The sequence below is a fragment of the Solanum lycopersicum genome, chromosome 2 (genome assembly GCF_036512215.1).
Source record: "Solanum lycopersicum chromosome 2, SLM_r2.1".
In the NCBI taxonomy this organism is placed as follows: domain Eukaryota; kingdom Viridiplantae; phylum Streptophyta; class Magnoliopsida; order Solanales; family Solanaceae; genus Solanum; species Solanum lycopersicum.
The window spans coordinates 28,912,010-28,916,602 of NC_090801.1; the positions used below are offsets into that span (position 1 = coordinate 28,912,010).

At 33.7% G+C, this 4,593-nt stretch overlaps 1 pseudogene; it reads left to right on the plus strand.

The window, feature by feature from the left end:
* The first annotated feature begins 441 nt into the window (after nucleotides 1-441).
* On the plus strand, nucleotides 442-3,348 carry LOC101267171 (plasma membrane ATPase 4-like; annotated as a pseudogene).
* The last annotated feature ends 1,245 nt before the right edge of the window (nucleotides 3,349-4,593 follow it).

Sequence of the window (4,593 nt, forward strand, 5' to 3'; positions counted from 1 at the left end):
CTTAGCATGTGAGGTGATGATGTACCTAAAATTGAGTTATAAATAAGGTATGGTCACTATGAGTTTCTAGTAATGTCCTTTAGTCTCACGAATGCACCGGCAGCGTTGATGGACCTTACTAATAGGGTGTTCCAAAATTATCTCGATTCCTTTGTGATTGTCTTCGTTGACGATATCTTTGTATATTAAAATAATAAGGGTGAGCACATGGACCATTTGAGCGTAGTATTACAAGTCCTTAAGAAACACCAAGTATTTGCTAAGTATAGTAAGTGTGTCCTTTTGTTGAGATCGGTGGCATTTCTTGGTCATATTATCTCAAGTGAGGTATAGAGGTCGATCCAAACAAAACCTAGGCGGTTAAGAATTGGCCTATATCATTGAACTTAACCGACATTAGAAGTTTCTTGGGTCAAGCAGGGTACTATAGGAGGTTTGTAGATGGGTTTGCGTCCACTGCTTCTCCTTCGGTACCTTAACCTAGAAGAATGTTAAATTTGACTTGTCTGAGGCATGCGAAAGAATCTTCAAAATTTTGAAAGATAGACTTACCTTTTCTCCAGTGTTGACTGATATACTGTGGTTTCATGGTACATACAATGCTTTTCCTTAAGATTGGTTTGTGTCTATAGCCAGTAATTTTAATGATTTTTTGTCTTTGTTTTGCAGGAAAGTTGTCCATAACTGAAATGCAGGAGGCTGTGAAGAATCAATGCAGAAGTGACCCAAAAAGACCGATGGCTCGTCATCCCATCAACGGACCGTAGGTGGTGGCTGTTGATTGGAGGTTGAGGCATCTAGAAGAAACTTTGGGTATTCTTACTATGTGTGTGTCTACAGAAGGATCAACGATCCTTCGGTTGATCAATGAACTGTCCTAACAAAATGTTGATTTGATCAGAGAATGTCCCAGTCCTGATGTTGAAGAAAATCTAAGTATGGAACGACGAGAAGCATCAACAGATCATAGTTGAATCGACGGACCGTGTTGTTTGTCTGGTTATTGGGTAAGAGAAGATGCAAAGTGAAAGCTGAGAAAAGATGCTAAGTATGGAGCGGTTGAAAATTTGAGCAACGCTTGAAAATTGTTGGCTAAAATATTTTTGGGAACACTTTTTAAATGTACCCTAATTTTTAAATTTTGGCAACGATAATATCGGCAACAGTTATAAAGTGTACCCTTTAATGATATATACTACACTTTGTATGTGTTGTCATAGTATGAGAAAAATGGCAACAATTATGTATATATATGGCCACACTATTAAAGGGTCCTATTGTTATAATTGTAAAAACAACATTTTAGATATGTGGCCTAAAATATTTCCCTATAATATTAGATTCTCTCCAACATTTTAAACTCTCCCTCGCATTTTATTTGGCTAAAAAAGTCAATAAAATATTATAAAAAACTTTTCTATCTTGGAATCCAAAAATAAAATGGAACTTAGAACACAACGCTGAAGAGTAGAACACAACACAACTTCTTACCTATATGAATAAGCACTATATTTCTCTTCTCCGATGTATCAAATTGAAGAGTAGAAGCTGAAGATCGAAGGGAGGAAGCTCAAGACTAAAGAAAAGAACTGAGAATCGAAAGAGATGAGTTGATTCTCTTCTCAAAAATTGGAATAGTTGAGTTGAGTTGAGCTGATGCTGACGAACTGGGGATCGACCTAGGAACTGAAGATCGAAGAACTGAAGATGAAAACAAATTTCGTCAAGTACCAATTCAATACAGCTAAAATTTCTTATCACTCTCTTCTAATCATATATTACTAAAAATAGTCGATTAATTGAATTTTTATTGTGTGTTTTGAAGTAATTGAATAGTTTGGGGTTATTATTGCTGAAATTTCAACTTAATGGAACAAATTGAAAAAAATCTGAACGTCAAAATTAGACCTAAGAATATTGAGCTAAACATATTATTTTCTTTAGAGATACAAGTAAATGAAGACATTATTGTAAACATAGGTAAACCTTGAGAAGGTTCAAGAGAACTTCTGAACATACCTTTTTTTGCGAATGTGTTACACTATGAGATTATTTTAAAAAAATTATTTAGATATTTGTAGTATTGTTAATCAATTATCAATCCTTTTCTGCTAAATTTTTGACTTTTTTCTACTAGTTAAATAGAAGGTGAAAGATATAAGCCTCAAAGAGATAAAAAATGACACTATTGATTTTGAGAAAATCCCCATTGAAGAAGTGTTTGAACTGAGATGTTCGTTAGAAGGTTTTACTACAGATGAAGGAGCTAAGAGATTTCAACTTTTTGGACTGGACAAGTTTGAAGAGAAAAAAGAAACAAAATACTTAGGTTCCTTGGGTTTATGTGGAATCATCTATCATGGGTTATAGCGAAGGCAGCTATCATGGTCATTGCACTGGCTAATAGAGATGGAGAGCCCCCAAATTGGAAAGATTTTGTTTGTATTGTTTGCTTGCTGGTTATCAATTCAACTATCATATTTACTGAAGAAAATAATGCTAGAAATTCCGTTGTAGCTCTTATGGATGGACTTGCTCCCAAAATGACAGTTTTTAGAGATGGCGTTGGAGTGAACAACAAGTTGCGATTCTAGTGCCTGGTCATAATATAAGTGTCAAGTTGGGAGATATTGTTTCGGCCGATGCTCGTCTTCTTGAAGGTGATCCTTTAAAGATTGATCAATCTGCCTTACATGAAAATCTCTTCCCGTGAAAAAGAATACTGGAGATGAAGTTTTCTCTGGATCAACCTGCAAAAAAGTTAAATTTTAAGTTATAGTCATTGGCACAGGAGTTCACACTTTCTTTTATAGGACATCACACTGTGTTGATAGTACAAACAATATTGGTCGTTTATATAATGTGCTAACAGCAATAGGAAACTTTTGCATCTTTTCCATTTCTATAGGTATGTTGGTTCAGATGGAATTTACAATCCCTTGGTTCTCCTTAATGATGGTATTCCCATTTCTATGCCTAATGTGTGGTCATAAACTATGGTTATTGCATCCCATAGGCTCTCCCAGCTGGGTGGCATCACCAAGAGAATGAGTGTTATTGAAGAAATGGATGGAATGGATGTGTTGTGCAGTGACAAGACAGTTGCTTGACCCTTACAAGTTGAGTGTCGACAGAAGCTTCATTGAAGAGCTTGTTAAAGGAGTAGATAAAGAATACGTGCTCCTCCTCATTAGTTTTTACACTGTCACTGTTTGTATTATCGCTGCATGCTGCTTACAAGTATTTGTTACTCGTATAATTCATCCACAACGACTCTTAGGATAATGATTGCTGCTTCATTTTTATTGATTTTCCTTGTAGGTTGAAGGGACTGGTGTCTATTCTTAAGGTTCAGCGATTACTATACATTGCTATATGGAAGAAGAATCCCATAAAGAAATTTCATTTGAAGTTTTTTATGGATCCAAGTAAAATTAATGGTACTAAAAATTCCTTCATATCCCTTTACAAATAGATGTCTCATTTACTTATATCATAGTTTGAATTTTGGTTCACTGTTTATCTTTCATATAGGCATGTATGGAAATGGAAATATAAAGCGCAATAATTCTTTTTACTATGAAAGCAAAAATATGCTATAATATGTGCGTCTATGTTATAGTCATTAGATTTTTAGCTATTGAAGTTATCAAATGAAACAAAAGTAGTATTGAAGTGTTGTTGTTACTCTACCTATAAAACACTAAATGTTTCTATCATAGCTTGTGGAACTCCATGCACATTTTAAAGTAGATCTACATTTAGTTATCTCAACTATTAAAGTTGATAGTCATTTAAAAGTGGTTGTGATTTCATAGTTCTATATATCTGATCTATGTAATGTACTTTTATACTCTTAAGTTCAATCATATATATTCAGGTTTTACTTTTTTACTCTTTAATTCTATAGCCAAGTTAGTTTTTTCATGTGTATCTGTTATCTTTTCTATTCTATTAACATGCTGTACTAACTCTTGATTATTTATGAGTTAAGGACTATGATATATCTGTAAGTTATTGTTGCCAATCTGTGTTATGAAAATCAGAAATTACTGGTTGTAATAAATCATTCAGAAACACGAAGTAACTGAGATTTTTAGAACCAGTAAGTAAGATGAAAAGAAAATTATTTGTAAAAAAATAATTGAATCTGTAAAAAACTTACCAGAATCTGAAATACTCTTTTAATATTAAGGAAGAAAATCAAGTCCACTGAATTCACAGTGTCCCCTTAAGGAAATTTTTCCCCTCTAGTATCCGAGGTTTGATTTAAAATATAACCTCCCACAGTAAAATGATCTTAATTAGTAGAGTATAGATACCAAAAACTCTACTGTCAGCGAATCAATCCACAGCAGGAAATTACACGAAGAAATATGTGTTTATAAGAAGTAGGAAGATCAGAAAATCTGTTGAGAAATATTCTGAAGACTGAATGGTATTTATAGGCAAGAAGAATATATTCTTAAAGGTTGCAACCCTTACAGAATTGACACGACCATTAATGAAATGTTGCAAACTTTCAAATGGTATTGACTGTTCCTAAAAGTTGCAACCTTTCAGAAGAGTCATGTCGGGAACTTTTTTTAAATA